The following is a 17,572-nucleotide window of genomic DNA, read 5'->3' as shown; positions in this document are numbered from 1 at the left end:
GCAAAAAAGGTTGGGGACCGCTGGTTTAAACCATATTAAAATAACAACTAAAAACAATGGGGTGGTCAGTGAAGGCTCTGATAGGTAGTCACGCAGTGCTTTCAACTATTTATTTTTGGATAGCTTGTGATGACTCAGCACACGACAGGAGCTGGGGACTGCAAATTAATTTTACCCAGTATATAGAAAAGGTCTAGATTGGGTTGGGGCGTTTGTGGAAAGCTTCCTTTTTGGATTGCTGGAGGAGAAGAAGTTGGGCAGACCCTTTTTTTAATGGGGTGACACAAGAGGGAGGGCACATGGGTGGGCACATGGGAAATGAGAAAATCCTATCAAAAATGTTGTGCTTTGCAGGACAAGACAAGAAAATTCTGTCCAGTTTTAATCAGAAATATGGTTTATTATACTGAGTTGGCGAAATAAAAAAAAAATCTGTGCACTCATCTTTTTTTTAAGTTCCTCTTTGCAGAGTAAAAAAGACTTAATGAACACTGTAAGACAAACCCTGTAAAATTTAGAGTAAAATATGGCAGCAGGGTTGCCTGCCCTGTAGTTTGTTTTTTTTTACAGGATGATGCTGTATTTGTTTTACAGGACAATTATGTAAAAACCTAAAGATGCTGTTAAAATAAATATAATGAAAAGGTTTAGTATTACTTGCTGAGCACATCAACTTTTATTAATTTAACCATAAACTAAATTCCTGATTTGTGCATCAGTGCCAACAGCTCCTCTGTATTCACTTATGATTACATCAGCAACAATCAAGCTAACCTTAACCTTGTTAGCAGAGAATGAGCGGTGATATAACATTACTTTCCAAAATGTCGAATTTAAAGCTGCTAAACACAAAGAGTGAAATATTAAAATAACAAATGAATTAAATACGTCACTTAGCACCACTAGAAATCCCTCCACGCATTGCTGAAAATTCTCACGACTATTTTAAATCTGTAAATATGGAATTTTACAGTATAGACTTTATCCAAGCTCCCAGAATGCATTGTTGTTTACAGATTATTACTGTATTTTTTGAAATACTGTAAAATTATGTTGTAAGATTTTTATTTTTACAGCAATTTGTTTTCATTTCTCATATCATAAAAATCAAAATCATCAAATAAAGTTGTTTTTTTTTGTTTTTTTATAAATATGCTTACAAAGGTGCATTTATACCAAAAAGGTTCATTTCTACCCTTGTTTTCATTGACAGGGCCAGTTGAATTTAAGCCCCCCTCAGCCACATCCCTGCTCCACAGTGGCAAGTTAACATTGCCTATATCACATTATATTACACAAACATGCATTTAAAACTGATAACCAGCAGCAGATGTACTCATTAGACACCCAATATTGCTCATGTGGAAAATAATGCACCCAACCCACATCAGTTGTGTCTCTCTCTATTTTATTTTTTACTTCTATTTCCAAGATAAAGAAAATATGATTTCACATTTTGCTAGAATAAAAACATTTGCCTTAAATGTCACTGCTTCAATTAATCAACATTAATAAGGTTTTCAATAGGACATATTGGAAGTGCAGTAGGATGTAATCAGACTGATAAGGGCAACAGCAAACCTGTTTATAAATGAGAAGTGGGAATGTGGGTGTGTGCAAAATTAAAAATGCATCTAGAAGAACAGCTGCTACATTCTCACTGACTTACTTACTAAAGAAATCGTCAACATTGTCTATAATATAATTTGTTTTCGGGTTCAAACTGTCATTCTTAAGCTTAATTTACGATTAACGTGATAATGTTTCCCCTACACTTCTAAAATCTCTGTGTGTGTCCAGCTCATCCGAACTTAGTCTCTCCTGCAGGCTGAGCCAGCCGACAGCACTCCCGCTCACATGGACTCAAACTCATCGATGCGTTGTTTAGTGTTGCCCTGACGAATCTGACGCAGGGTCTTGTATTTGTCACGGCCCGCCCTCACATTCTCAGCGTGGATCAGGTCATTGGGGGTCTTTTTGCTCTCGTCTACAGCTCGAGCCAGTTCGGTGCTCAGGAACTGGGGGAAAAAAGAACACAAACACAAAGTGAATAAAATCCTCTTACCTGAAAGTACAAGACTATTCACAAGCCTTACCCCACTCCCCTAGACTCCCCCTCAATCCCATCTAAAAAACACTCCATTGTGCCCAGTTACAAAGTCTATTTTTGTGTTGCGTTGTCTATGCAGCATCAATTCTCGTCACGTCTGTGAGATAGGGGCACAGACGGGATTTGCAACTTGAATAAAAACAAAAGAATGATAATGTACCGACCCAACAATGTTTAATTATGTAAAGTGCACTTAGCTCTGGTGAAACACAATTTGTGGCAGTAATTATGTGGCCCGTCTTTACAACAGAGTCAAAATCTCCATACAAATGTGTCAACAAAATGTACAGAAGATTTAACAAACTAGTTTAAATGTTTGTGACAGCACAACAGGACAGCAGGAACTAAAGATGCGATTTTCAGACTGTAGGAAAGAACAATCAGCTGGTTGGTGGAGTAGGTAAGAGTTCACAACCCCAAACGAGATTGCAATGGTTATTTAAAATGAACATGATGGCTAGGTGAAGAACAACAATCTACACTAGAGGATGAGGCTCACTGAGGATTGGCTTGATATCTATCGAAAAGCATGACTAAGAGAGAATTTGGGAGGGAAGGTGGAACATGGAAACGAGAAAAAAATGGCTGCAGCGGACATTTGCTGCTGGAAAAGGACGGTTTGAGGTGTGGTCCCACTGTTAAATGTCAAATGAATAATATCTAAAAATGTAACTCAGCCACTTACTACAAAGTATGTAACACCAATACAAATTTAATAACAGATTAGAATTAGTTTTTTCACAAAGTTAATAGTTGGAGCTGGATCGGGTGGCCATGAATCCTCGCTTAGTTATGCTGCCATGGGTGTAGGCTCTGGGGAGTTCCCATGATGCAATCAGTGTTTTTTCTTCACTCACCTTTTTTAACTCTGTGTTCTTTCACACCACTCTGCGTTTACTCATTAGTTATTATTAATCTCTGGCTCTCTTCCACATCTTGTCTTTGTGTTGTCCCCTACCCCTAACCAACAACTTGCAGCTGCAGATGGCCCCGCCCCTCCCAGAGCCTGGTTCTGCTGGAGGTTTCTTCTTCTTTAAAGGGAGTTTTTCCTTCCCACTGTCGCCAGGAGTTTTACGATTGATGGTGTTTTCTCTATTTTCTGTATTATTGCAGGGTCTTGACCTCACAATATAAAATTGTGATTTGGGTCGATATAAATAAACCTGTATTGAATTGAATATTCACCAAGTGGCACTTACAAGTTTGCAGTTTTTCACAATCGCTTTCACACATTTCTTGAAACATGTTTGAAAATATTATAACTGATACACAGTGTTGGGAAGGTTACTTTTAAAATGTATTCCATTACAGATTACAGAATACGTGCCCCAAAATGTATTCTGTAACGTATTCCGTTACGTTACTCAATGAGAGTAACGTATTCTGAATACTTTGGATTACTTAATATATTATCATGCTGTTTACAACTACGTGAATGTACTATTGCTGTGATTTATTACTGTTACTGAAGGCCCGCGCCTCCGAACCGTAGTAAAGGGACCTCTGGCTAATACGGTGGGTTCTGTGTCGGGCTCGTAGCCGAAAACTAGCTTTACTTTGTTGTCTGGGTCAACTTTGCTTGCGAGAGACAGAGAGAGGTGTTGAAAAGCTGCTCCAACAGAACTTATTGTTTTTGGAGGAAAACACGAACATGGTGTACAGTCGAGTCTTAATAGCTTACTTACAACTGGGCTCGTCAGGCACTCGTCTTGGCTGCAGTGGTTATTATTATATTTACATGCTTCCAGCTCCCTTTTCCTTTTTCTCCCTCCCTCGCTCACAGACACATAGCGGGTATGGCAGTCCATTCTCCCTGCAGCACGGACTACACTGCCTATGATGCTACATTCTTTAGAGCTATACCTGTAGCATTCTGCCTATTAGCTTAGCACAACAACAACAGGCGCTCTCTCACCCAGGAAACACGCAGAGAGAGAGCATCACCCTGTAACCATGGCAACCGTAACGCTGCCGCCTGGAACAACAGAACGTAGCTGTCAAACAAAACCCAAACATCTGCATGAAATTCAGCAACTTAATTTGTTCTTGTTGAGATGACATCATACAATCTAGTAAGAGTGGTTAGTTGCCTGGATCCAGCCACTCTTACTGGATTGTATCATGTCATCTCAACAAGAACAAATTAAGTTGCTGAATTTCATGCAGATGCTACATGATTTAATTACGTTCACCATAGAAACATGGAATTATTTAGTTCAAATTACAAGTTTGGATCTTGTGCATGTAACAACCACCCAATTTCATTTTTTGAGTCGACTCACGAAATTCACAAGATCACATTAGATGTCAAACCACAGAAAAATCACTGGGGTTACAAGAGGCAGACAACCACACCACGTGTATGCTGTTACTATTTCTTATGGTTTAACTTGTCAAGGACAATGACATAAAGCATCATCAAGCATAGCTTTCTTAGTTTTGTTAAGTCTGTATTGACAGATTAATGCCATGGTGGTTCGTGCTGTTGCCTCAGAGCAAGAAGATCCTGGGTTCAAATCCACAATGTGGCGAAGTTTGCAGTGGGTTCTCTCTGCGTACTCTGGTTTCCTCCACAGTTAAAAGTCATGCAGTTGTAAGGGTAACTGGTTATTCTAAATTACGCAAAGGTGTTGAAGTGCAAATGGTTGTTCGTCTCTGTATGATAGACTAGCGACCTGTCCAGTCTGTACCCTGCCCCTGTTACTCTATTACCTCTGCAGCCCAGATAAAGATAAGAAGATGGGTGGATTGGAAGTTGCTGTAAATCTCTTGAATTTTTTTGTTGAACATTATGTAATATGAATACAACATGTACTACAGACATAAGTTACATTTCATTCATTCAACAAGATTACCATTGGTGTAACAAACAAATATTTTACTAGTTCATGTAACAAGACTGACTTTTGATGTGCCAAAGTGTTTAAACAATATAAGATGAATTTAAATAAATCTAATTAGACTAATGTGGTACAAACATGTTGATTGAACAAAAGTCAAATTAATTGAATGTTAATGTTAATATTATGTTAAACCTACACACATATATCGTGTTGACACAACACAACCAAGATGGATTAATATAACATGATTTGTTTAGATGGAATATAAGTGGCAAGATAAAATTACGTTCATCCAATGAACTATTTTTTTGACTGCAGTTACTCATATTTTGTATTTTAAATACGTAACGGCGGTACATGTATTCCGTTACTCCCCAACACTGCTGATACACAAATTAGTTAAACTACAAAAGCCATAACTTGCTTAAAAGCTTATTTTCATGCTTCAGAATCCAAAGTTGTGTCAACAAATAGAGCAACAGGGCAAGTAACTTTAACATGACACCAAAGTGGTAAAACAATTGCTGATATTCTACGATAATGACAGTGTACTCGTATCCTTCCAGTCTTGTCCTACACTGACATTGATCGCTGTGTATCAAAGGAAATACTGATGGTTTGAGATGCATATGATTTTACATTGTGTTTTCTAAAGCAAAGGAGCACTTTGCATATAATGAGAGGAACAAAGTGTTTATTTTGGAGGCACACAATGCAATGGCCACTCAACATATTGCGATGCAGTAAAGAAAAAACATAAAAAAAACCAAAATAAAATGTGCAAAAAAACCTAACTATTAAGACTAAAAAGCAAATAAATAATAATCGGCACACTCTGTGCTACACTACAGCTGCTTGTTTCGGTCACGGAGTCCCAGTGACCTCACCTCTAAAGCTGTCCATTGCAAGGTTATAGTTGGTTAAGTAGAAACTAAAACTAGATGTGAAAAATATTTGATGGAAGTTAGAATGAAAATAAAAACTAACAGAAGTTATTTTGTAAAACTTGTAAAATTAACTAAAATAAAATAAATGTATGTATTCAAAAATGTATGGTTTTATTGCTATATCTTCCCTCTGCCTCATGCTTTTATAAAATAATAACTACAAAAGCTAAAAGTAACACTGAAACTAATTCAAACTAAACTAAAACTAAAAATCCTGAAAGGTTGATTTTGTTCATCTGGACGTAGCGTTTTCAGAGGAAGAAACGTTTCATCACTCGTCCAAGTGACTTCTTCAGTCTCAGCTGACTGCAGGTTTCTCCAGCCTTATAAACAGTACATTTGCACAATGACTGAAACTAGCACCGAATGAATGAACAATGAGGTCAGTTCCTTGATTATTAATATGCAAACTGTCATGTCCATTGATAAACAACATCAGATCAAAGCTGAGTGATCATTGCTCATAAGCTGCCAAAAGTGAACACCCTTAATGTTCCTGTACGTGTCCACGCGTCAGGAGTATCGAAATGGCTGAGACGCATTTTTTCTAAAAACAGCGTTTCCGTAGCTTTTAAACCCCAAAACCTGCTCCACCAAAAACTGTTCCAGCCCAAGGATCGGGTCCCCCGACACAAACAGAGTAACATAGTGTACGCTGTTAAGTGCCAGGAGGATTGCCAGGATTTATACATTGGGGAAACCAAACAACATCTGGCGAAGCGGCTGGCACAACACAAAAGAGCTACCTCGTCAGGCCAGGACTCTGCAGTCTATTTACACCTACAGGCCAGTGGACACTCTGAGCGTACACATCTTGGACAGGGAGGAACGCTGGTTTTAGCGCGGACTCAATGAGGCCATTTATGTGAAAAGAGAAAGACCATCTCTGAATCGAGGAGAGGGCCTAAGGGTACATATTTCACCATTGTACAATGCTGTGACTGGAGCCATTCCCCAACTCTCTGTGAATGGATCTCATGGGATTTGATCAGTGGCTGTTGATCAATGGTCATGACAATTTGCATATTAATAATCAAGGAACTGACCTCACAGCCCATCTTTCATTCAGTGGGCTGGTCACTCATTGTGCAAATGTACTGTTTATAAGATTGGGGAAACCTGCAATCAGCTGACTGAAGAAGTCACTTGCATGAGTGACGAAACGTTTCTCCCACTGAAAACACTACATGCAGATGAACACCACTAATCATTAACTGTGTGGAGAGGGTGGCAGACTTTAGCTTCTTGGGAGTTAATATAGAGGAGAACCCTTCCAGGAGTGTGAACACCTATGAGTTGCTGAAAAAGGCCCAGTACAGACTGCACTTCCTGAAAATTCTCAGAAGGAATCACATCAAACAGAGACTGCTGGTGTCCTTCTACAGAGCCTCCATTGACAGCATACTAACCTACTGCATATGCACCTGGTACACTGGCTGCACAGTGGCTCAGAGAAAAGGACTCCAGAGGGTCATTAACACCGCCCAAAGGATCACTGGCTGCCCTCTCCCCACGCTGGAAGACCTACACAGTAGTGATGGGATTTCCGGCTCGGCTCACTAAAAAGAGCCGGCTCTTTCGGCTCCGAACCAGCTCTTCAGGTTGTTTTGTTGCTTTAATTATTTAATCATTAACAATAATATAAAACTATGCAGAAAAGGAATTACTAACGTAAAAAAAAAAGTGGTTTTATTTATATATGTTTATATATAAATATATGCGGTGGCCCCTAGAGACAAATCACGTACAAACTCTAAAGCACATTTCTAGCGTTAACTGAACTTCCAAAACAGAGCTACTAGATCACTTAAATTACACAATTGAAAGCATGTGTGTATTGTTTGTGTATTTATACACAAGCACTCATATTTATTCAAATAATTTAAAAAAAAATTCATTTACCTGTTACTACCACACACCAAATCCGGTTGTTGATACTTGCTGGCTTGTGTAGCCACGAGGTAACAAAAGCTCAACACTGCGCCCTAGCATCCTGGAGCACTGCTGTTGTCTTTTGTACGTGATTCTGAGTTTTTACGTGTTTTGGAGTTTGTACATGCTTAGGAGTTTGTACGTGTTTTGGAGTTTGTACGTGCTTTGGAGTTTGTATGTGCTTTGTCTCTAAGGGCCACCGTAAATATACTTTATTTATTCGCTCCACATAAAATGTAATAAATAAATCATATAATACAAAAAACAACTATTTACATTTTAAACTTTTAACTATTTAAATTTTCAGCTTTTTCCTTTTAAACAAATTTAACGTGAAACAACACAAAACACTGCAAACCACAACACAATTAAATATAAATTAAAATATTAAAACAAAAAGAAGATGCACATTCTCTGTCATATGGGCCTGCATGAATAAACTTTCTGAATCCTTTATCATCTGTGGATGATTACTATACCTTTCTAATGTGACGTTGTTGTCCCTCGCTCTCTTTCTCTCTGGCTCTGTTCCTGTGCCACTGCGAGTGTAACTAACGCCCCTCCCCCCTCTGCCCAGCGCAAAGTACAGGCCGCGCATGCGGAGTTTAGCGGAAAAAAGGGCGAGAGAGGGTGAGAGAAAAAAAAAAACCTCACGGCTCGCTTCGTTCACTTCAAAGAGTCGGCTCTAAGAGCCATTTCGTTCGCGAACGACCCATCACTACTACACAGCTGTCTGTCTTAAAAAAAGCCCAGAACATTACAAGAGATACTATTCACTACTCACTATGGCCACTGCCTGTTTGAACTGTTGCCCTCTGGCAGACGGTACAGAACAATCAATGTAAGGACAGACAGACTCTAACACAGCTTTTACACAACTGGAATAACATGTCTTAATGTTGCTACAAAATAATGGTCATTATGCAGCTTATATGGTTTATGCACTGAGTAAGGTATGTGTGTTTGAATGTACGGGAATTGTTTGTTCAAACTGCTATATTATTCTTATTAGCACTTTAAGTTTTTTTTTATTTTTATCTTTATTGTTTTTATTTCATTTTAATTTTATGGATGGTGCACCGATCGGAGACCACTTTCATTGTACCTGTGACAATGACAATAAAGACATTCTATTCCATTCTATTCAGAATCAACCTTTTGGGATTTACTTACCTGGATGATTGAGCATCCATCAAGCCTAAAACTAAACATTTTCAACCTGTAATAACTAACCTGAAACCCCCTTGTGGAGACTAACTGGAACAAAACTGAACTAAAATAGAATGTCAAAACGAAATTATAAAAACTAATTAAAACCTACTAAACAGTAATAACTGCTCACATGCAGTCTAACAGGAGGATGGCCATCTGCATGTCTCTGCGTCTTCACATGCACTGTTGTCTTCCCCTTTCTTCACTGTCACACCCTTTTACTCCTCTTCCTTTTCTTTGGGCAATCTGTTTCCCTCCTAAAATCTTCATCTGAGCAGTCCGTGCATGGTCCCACACTGCGACCATGCTCTCTGTTGTGCATATGCTCTGTAAATATGTTTACTTTGGGGCAGATTTTGTCTGTTCAGTAGGACTGCTCTGAATGTGATGTCTAACACTGTGTACATACACCATTACATAATACCAGCATATTTGAGAGTAAAGACATTAAACTGAGAAAAAGTACATAATCTATTTCAATCACAAAGGTTTATACAACCGACAGTTTTTCACCCTGTAAACAATTACGCTGAGTCTTTTACTTAAATGTGCTAAAATTTGCAAACGGTAACAAAGAATGAGAAATGCTTTAGGTTGTGCAGAGGACAAAGGACTTTGAAAGACTTCAAATCCTGTTGTGTCAACAAGAAAAACTGTAACATTTGGATTTACTAATTAATGCAAAAGGTATTAGAATTGATTGCATGTGTGTGTTTGTGTGAATTGTTCCCACATTGGTAGAATGGGCTCATTTTAATCCAGACTCATTTTGCACGAACTGGCCATTTACTCATTGTCACATTAGTCTCAGCATTCAGCTTGAGTGGTTTCTAATTTACAGAATATTATTCAGAGAACCTAAAGCTTTTCAATTAAAAACAACAACAACAACAACAGAAATCGAGGGTATTTTGTGAATAATTCGTCCGCTCTCTTAAACAATCCATGACTGCTAACCTGTAGCTGAATAGGACCTCTGACCAGACTAGGTGATGTGTTACTAGACAGACATTTGACTGTGTTCAGCTGACCTCACCTTTAGGTTTTTCTGTAGTCTCTGGTTCTTCTGGGCCTCTGTGACTCTTTCCTCCTCGCTGCGATCTCGGACCATCCCCGGAGAAGTCAGCTCAGCGCTCGCTTCTGCGCTGCTCTCATCCGTCTCATCGTGGTCGAGGATGTTAGAATGGACCGAATCCTGGATGTGGACACCCATGAGTTTAGAACTTCAGCTCTTCTTTTGTTTGCTCCAAATCAGCTTCTACCATCACTGCCTGTTAACAGACATGACTCGTACTGAAGTGCTGGGGTTGGATGTTACATTAAAAGTAACTGAATAATTGATGTAATTATTCACTATTATAATATAACTAACATGGGAGTCCCATTCTTTAAAAAGGCCTTATGGATGTACAATCACTGAAATAGCTGACCATGACATCTATTTATTATTTTGCTTGACATTTATGATTAAATTAATGACTAAATTGTTAATGCTTCAGATTCCCTCATCAAACACAAAACACTTGGACTATTTGACATCTATGTTGGTGTTTTTGCAACATTAAATCAACAAATAAATTAATGCCTACACATCTGGTATAAATGATTTATAAACAGTATAAACTATAAATGATTTATACTGTAAATCATTTATGTTATAAACATAGCAACATACTTTTTAGTATTAAGGCATGGGTGCTATGTGATAGTAGACTATGCGGACTCACAGCTAGTTTAAAAGGTTTTTCATAGAATCTCTTAGGTGATCAAAGAAGCCAGACCTTAGCAGAATAAATAAAGAACTATGGTGATGTACAGTTTATGGTTTGTATTATCTGTTTCATGTTTACGTGTTTCATGCAATTACATTATAGTATTTGCAGTATAGCATTTATAGCTAGATAGAGAAATAGATAGATATACTGTATATGATAACGCAGTGACGTGGGTAACACTGTATTTGTCTTTTGTACACAGGTCTGTTGACAGATATGTGTATAAGCTTGAAACCCTTCTTGATTTCTCTCATGATTCTTTGATTTACCCTCACCCTTTTCTGCCATCTTTTCGCCTCTTCATCCTTTTTCTTCTTTGCATCTTCCAGCTGAGAGATCTTAGAAGTAAGGTCTGCCAGCTCAGTGGCCTATACAACAATAGTTAGGAATGGACAGAGAGTTCAGAGCCCTCCTGGTATTAGGTCATTGTGCTCTTTTAGTGCAATGTGTAGGAGAGAACGTATGCTTGCATGCACTTTGCATTTAACTGAAATTGAAATTAAAAATCAGATTTTATAAAACAATCTCTTTCCTAGCTTCACGGATTGAATCAGTATGTAGGTTCGTCAATATATGATTCTGTGAATTTGACTGAAAATGAATAAAAGGCTGCTGTGTGCAGTTGTACCAGGTTTTCCTGATTTTTGATCTGGGTCTCAGAGTGGTGCAGCAGGGCTGCTTTAGCCTCTACTGCAGCTCTGCGGTCTTTGTCCAGGCGCTCAGCCTCCTCCAGAGCAATTTTTCTTTCCTTCTCTAACTCAAGCGCCCTACGAGTTTGCTCCTCCAGCTCTGAAACAAACGTGCACGTTCACACAGACACATCCAACACACATCCGTCCCAGCACACCCAAACATGCCCCTTTAAGCTTTACAATCACAAAATATAAAATGTTTAAATTCACACAGCCATGCTTCAGTGTTTTTTTCTTTTTTTAACATAAAACCAAAGTTAAGAAATATTTGCATTCAGAAAGTCGTCAGACCATCTTGAGCTCGCTTTGTCTGTTCCTCAATCTGTCTCAATCTCTCCATCAGCTCCATGGTCTCCCGAGCAATCTTCTCTGTTTCCTTCTCAGCATTTTCTCGCTTTTTTTTCTCACTCTCGAGCAGAGCCCTGACAGGAGAATTGTGCATAAATACACATCCAAAGAAAAAAAACATCATCTCCTGACAGTCCTTTCTTAAAGCAGAGAGAACACACTGTAAACTGTAAAAATAAACTTTCATTATTCACTCCCCCCCCCCCCCCCCCCAACACCACCACCATCACCATCACCACCACCACTTTCTTACCTCTCCATTTGTCGCTTGTTCTTCTCCTCACGAGCTTGGGCCTTCATCTGCTGCACCTCGATGGTGTCGGGCTTGCGTCTGCGCATGTACAGGTCATGATTCCCCATGCACAATGCCAGGATGCGTTTGTTGATGCGAAGACGAGGTACATAGAAGACAAAGTCCTATACCAAACAGAACGCAGCAATCTTTGAATGTCCAAGGATTGGTTTGTGATAGGCCCCTAGCACATCAAATCCATTTTACCATCAAGGATGGGTTTAAATATTCAAAAAGGATAGTTTTGTTTTTGAGGAAAGCATTAGTTTTTCTAAACTCTTGGGCACTTTCCAAGTCTCTGCATGCAGTCAGAAGGCAAATTGGACTGAGGGTCTAAACTCATGTTTGTAAATGAGATCAAGCAGAAGCTCATTACACTACTTGCTGTAATTTATGCGTTTGCAAATTTTTTATTTTGGCAGTAATAAAAAGATGGGATTCGCTCACACCTCCTGTTTACAGTCACAGCGAATTATCGTGAAAAAAGCCTATGTTTGAATACTAACATATTATGTACCCTCACTGGTACACAAGGAAAGACTATTTAATACCGTCCATGAGCATCTACGAAGTGAGTTACGATAAGCACACCATCAAGCTGAACAGAGAGGTTGTTGCCAGATTTTAGTTTAGCTTCATGGAAGGCGATGTTGCCACCGTTAACGATACCGTTTCGCATACCGGAGCTTTCCTGTCGATGGGCTTGATGACAAATTTCTTGTCGTTGAAGGAAATATTTCTGATCTCACTCCAGGGAAAGCCAATCTTTGGAGTCAGCCTGCAAAAAAAAAATGGTGTGTGGTTTTTCATTATACTGTGGTGTACAGGAAATGTAACAGATGTTAGCATGTTGAAAATACAAAACAGACGGAAGCTGATTGCCTGCTGATAGGAGCTCTGTGACTTTAGCACTAACATCAGCATGCAAATATCTTCACAATCACTTTAACATATTAGCATGATAGAATTTGATAATCAAACAAGAACCAAAATACATGGTAGAGCCTTTTTCAGGCACTTGATGATATGGATAGAAAAATCGACAAAAAGTAGCTCATTTCATTCAAATGAAAAAAAAATGGTGTCTGTAGAATAAAGAAAAGCAAAGTCTTCTGGCCACCATGAATGCCAGTGGTTGTGATGGACCAGTGAACAGCAAGATTAACAGGCTGTGACGTATGTAAATGTCTCAGAGGCATTTATGAATTATGACTCACTTGTCCTTTTTGTCATAGATGTTTAGCCCCAGTGCGTCCACCCCTAACCACAGCTCTGAGCCTTTCTTGTTCTTGATGTTGAAATAGTTGACCCCATACATCTCCAGATCCTGTGCTATCTTCAGGTACTCTAACATTGCATCTTCTCTGTGTGGAAGAAAGTATCATTATGAACAAAACACCAGAGTGCAAAAAAAGTGTATTCAAACCTTTTGGGTTTTTTTTGTTTTTTTTTGCAGTAAAACTGTAGTACCTGAGTATCCCTTTATGCTCTTTATGCCACACCTGGATTCTTTCCTCCCACTGACTCTTGTTCAGCTTGTGCTGCTCCAAAACCCTGGTTCAGTCAGTAGAGTAGGTACGCCAGTTAGAGTTAAGGTCGCAGAAACTCGAAATTAAGGTGAACTCTGGCTAATGCTAATATTCACAGGATGTACTACCTCTGTGGCAGCAGCTTCTCTTTTGCGAGATATCCCGGTACGTGATAATCGTCCCTGTAGTCTCCGAGCTTGACCTGAACAGCGTATGAGGCCAAGAGCACCGCAGTCTCAGGTGGACAGTATATATCATCATTTAAGATGCTCTCCTTTACCTAAAATAGAGAACAAAAACTCACGAATAACCCATTTCATAGTAGGACAAGGATGGCAGTATTAATGTGTAAATACACAGAGAGAAATCCTGTGTATTCTTGTCTTTAACTAGTGCACCCGAATGCACACTTTCCAAGGCAAGCACTCTCTTATGGAAACAATGCAAAACCTGCTGTTTCTTTTTACTGAAATGTGTATTATTCCTATTGTTTTTTTTTTTATATCTAAATGCAAATATTTCTTATGTTTCAGTAAATTTGCCATTTGCAATAAACTGACAGGTGTGAGTCGTCTTAATGGAAAAAACAAATGGTTCCATATGAATTAGAATGACTAGGAATGCTCATCATTGCGATTTTTGGTGCAAATTTACACAACCTTCCTTTCAAAAGCCGGGGGTTTTGTAAATGTACTCATCTCCAACCTGCAGAAAAAAGAGCCGCTGAGTTGCCTCTTGGATCAGCTCTTCGGCGACGTCCTCGGGGTAAAACTTGGCCCTGAACTTGATCAACAAAGGGTTGTCCCGCTTCACATCTTGAGCAGTCACCTGATTTATTGATTTTTTTTACAAGCAGAGGGATGAATAAGTAGCTAATAATTAGCCTCACAATATGACACAGTGGAAAAAATTTACATCTCGTTCACCTCACCCTCTTGTTCAGCTTGAGCCAGGTGGAGAAGCCTTTGCTGTCCTTATATTGAAGCCCAAAGAACCACGTCTCCCTCAGCCCGATTGTCTTCACTATCTAAATACATGAAGGAACACAATCAAAGTCGTGCTTTTGCAAGTCAGATGATGTCTTTGACTGTACTTGCACGGCATACCTGGTCAAAAAGCTGTTTGCCAGTTGTGCTGGGCAGGATGGCAAACTCCAGCTCTGCATCCATGGTTGTAACTCGGACATTTATCTGCCAGAGAAAAACACTCTCACTGAGATACAGGGGGAAATGCTCCCTGCTGTGCATTCATCTGCGTCACTGGAGAAGCATCAAGGAGCATGGAGAGCAACTGGGTGGAAAAAAAAGAGCACTACAAAATCTGTACTAACATTGTTTGTTAAAAAAAATGCTAAATGCTAAATTTCTTGGTTCTTTTACAGCAAAAAAAAAAAGAGAGTGTTCCTTACATTCTTCTGTTCAACCAGGAGCATCCAATCGCAAGAGGTTGGTGGGGACTACAATCAAAAAACGAAGCCCACAGTGTATTTTAGACTTAACTTGCAACATGTTGGGTTTTTTCCATGATGCCTTAGTAGTATTTATAATGATGGGTCAAAGCAGCGACACCATATATATAGCACATATTTTTTGCGGTTGTTGATAAAGACCAGGGGTGTCAAACATATAGTTTGGGGGCCAATAAAGATTCCACTCTGGTCCACTAGCTGACTTTGGAAAATGTGAAGGAGTGCATACATTTTAAATCTTAACTGTATTTTCAGACGTTTTATATTTTTTCTCCTGATAAAGACATCCCTCATGTTACACTAAAGTAGTTAAACAACAGTTTTTTCACTATCTACTATTGAAATGTCTGTTTTTTCCAAATTTGTCGACAGTAAAAACAACATTTTCTGTGACTTAACAAACATTTTCTGCTTTATAATTACAGCACAGTCCGGCCAATGAGCTGCTAGATGCTTTTCTGTAATTTTGCACATGTATTTCTCACAATTTAAGCACAAAGAGCTGACAAATTTCTCTCACTTACTACAGCAGCGTTTCTTTATCATGTATCAAACAAAGATAACTCAGAGATTAAATGTGTAGTTAAACTTCTTTAGACCTACAGAAAGGGGAGTTTCACTCTTCCAGGCCAATCAAAGTGGGGTGTATGTGGCCTACAATCTAAAATGTAAGTTTGACATCCCTGGTATAGATTGAGTTGTAAAATAGCCAAAAAACAAAAAAACACCAACGTGGGGGGGAAATTGTTTGCTCTATTCCCCGTAAGGCTTTTTAAAGCTTTATTAAGCTTCCATTAGAACCTGATTTAATTATGACAGAAACAATAACAATGTCGCACAGCTGATAGTCTCACCGAACACACTGTTTCAGTGAATTGGCTACACATGAAAGAAAGAACAGAAGGCTCAACTTTGCAACTGTTTTGTTTGTATAGAGAAAAAAACTGAAACAATAAGCTTCGATACATGCAGGAACACAAATGCAAATAATCAGAAACACCTTTTTAATATCACAGCTTGATAAGAGCTGCACTAAAAATACCTCTAAGAATCTTGTAGCTTTTACAGACGAGGTCCAATTGCCACTTATGTAGCGCAGTATAATAAAAATATAGAAAGATAATAAAAGTCAGATTACTTACAGTTGACATTTGTATTCTGTTTTAACCTATGGCCAAAACACTTCTTCAGAGAGGTGCTTGTAGTTGCCTTTTTGCTGCCGAGTCATATGAAACTGCTTGCAATACCTGCAAGGATTATACTGAATGAGAATGGGCCATTGTATTATTCCCAAGTACTTTTCATTTAGTTAATCCAGTGGCAGCCCTGGCCCACAGGTTTTAAAGTGGCAGCCTTCACCCACTGTCTACGCTTTTCTTCATGAATCATTGAGGTTTTGACCTTGTATCACTCGCAGTATCTCAATGAGGCATGATGTGCGTCTGCCAAACCTGTCTGTAGACGGATACAAATCACCAGTAACTAACCACAGGCCATTATTTCTCAGTATCAGTGAATGCGGCAGTGCATTCCTCTAATCTATTAATCCTCTCAGAAATGTTCAACACATATGTTGTTATGGCATACAGTTTAAAAAGGGAAGAGTGTTTGTTTTTTACTTCACCTGGAAGTAAACTGCAATAAGCCCCCCCCCCCCCCCCCCCCCAAAAAAAAAGTTATATTAAATATTCCTTGTTTATGCACTCCATAGACTCTAAGATCATAAATTTTCAAAAGTACATTTTTCTCAGCTTTACAAACACACAACCAAGTACAGAAAGTTTGAAGAGTTAGAAACATCTAAACTTGTGAAGTGAAAAAGTTATGTTTCTGCAGTATTTAAACACCAGCAGTGTGTTTTTAAGTAATTCTATGGCACTGATCCCTCTAACCCCCTTGTGCACGTTGTCAGAAGTCACTGATTTGCATCCCTTTTGCTGAAGCAGTGTTCAGATTACACTCGGGGGGATTCATCAGAGCCTTGTTAAAGGAAATGAGTTTCCAGCCATTGTTCTTGTGGTATAATAAGAGAAGTTTGGGACTGCATACCTCCTCCAAGACTGAAAATTTCCTTCATAACATGAGTTTAGTCTCCCAGATCCAAAAGGATATCTTGATCTGGATTAGTTTCTGGTATTTCTTGAAGACATCATGATAATGTCTCCCATTCCCCCCCTTATTTCCATAACTTTTTGATAAAACCTTATCTCAAATTAGAACAAGCAGCTCAAACTAATCACACAACCTCCTTGGCTAAGGTAAATTTGGTTGTCCTGCCAGTTTCCAGCAGAAAATTTCAAAGGGAAACCATGAGCAATGTAGAGTTTGACACCTGCACAAAATCAGCGACAGTCTGACCAAAGAGTAGCACTCAGTTATTTAGGGACATGCTACAATTTCTGGCTTGCAACTTTGTAGAAAAGG

General features: G+C 38.9%; 1 long non-coding RNA gene and 1 pseudogene across 2 annotated transcripts; both read right to left on the bottom strand.

The window, feature by feature from the left end:
- Nucleotides 1–1,391: 1,391 nt before the first annotated feature.
- Nucleotides 1,392–16,796, bottom strand: LOC146524293 (moesin a-like; annotated as a pseudogene). Its single transcript, XR_014875924.1, has 15 exons — nt 16,291–16,796; nt 15,089–15,136; nt 14,787–14,870; nt 14,612–14,707; nt 14,386–14,508; nt 13,809–13,960; nt 13,622–13,705; nt 13,369–13,515; nt 12,833–12,929; nt 12,113–12,276; nt 11,803–11,933; nt 11,448–11,608; nt 11,095–11,187; nt 10,081–10,315; nt 1,392–2,018 (listed from the first exon to the last, which is right to left on the bottom strand). The product of XR_014875924.1 is annotated as a moesin a-like (transcript).
- LOC146524294 (uncharacterized) lies at nt 4,560–10,074 on the bottom strand. Its single transcript, XR_014875925.1, has 2 exons — nt 8,545–10,074; nt 4,560–7,415 (listed from the first exon to the last, which is right to left on the bottom strand). It is a non-coding gene; the product is annotated as an uncharacterized LOC146524294 (long non-coding RNA).
- Nucleotides 16,797–17,572: the final 776 nt, after the last annotated feature.

Source organism: Neolamprologus multifasciatus, chromosome 2 (genome assembly GCF_963576455.1).
Source record: "Neolamprologus multifasciatus chromosome 2, fNeoMul1.2, whole genome shotgun sequence".
NCBI classification, from domain to species: domain Eukaryota; kingdom Metazoa; phylum Chordata; class Actinopteri; order Cichliformes; family Cichlidae; genus Neolamprologus; species Neolamprologus multifasciatus.
Note: the sequence above shows the minus strand (reverse complement) of the source record. Positions and strands in the feature narration are given on the sequence as shown.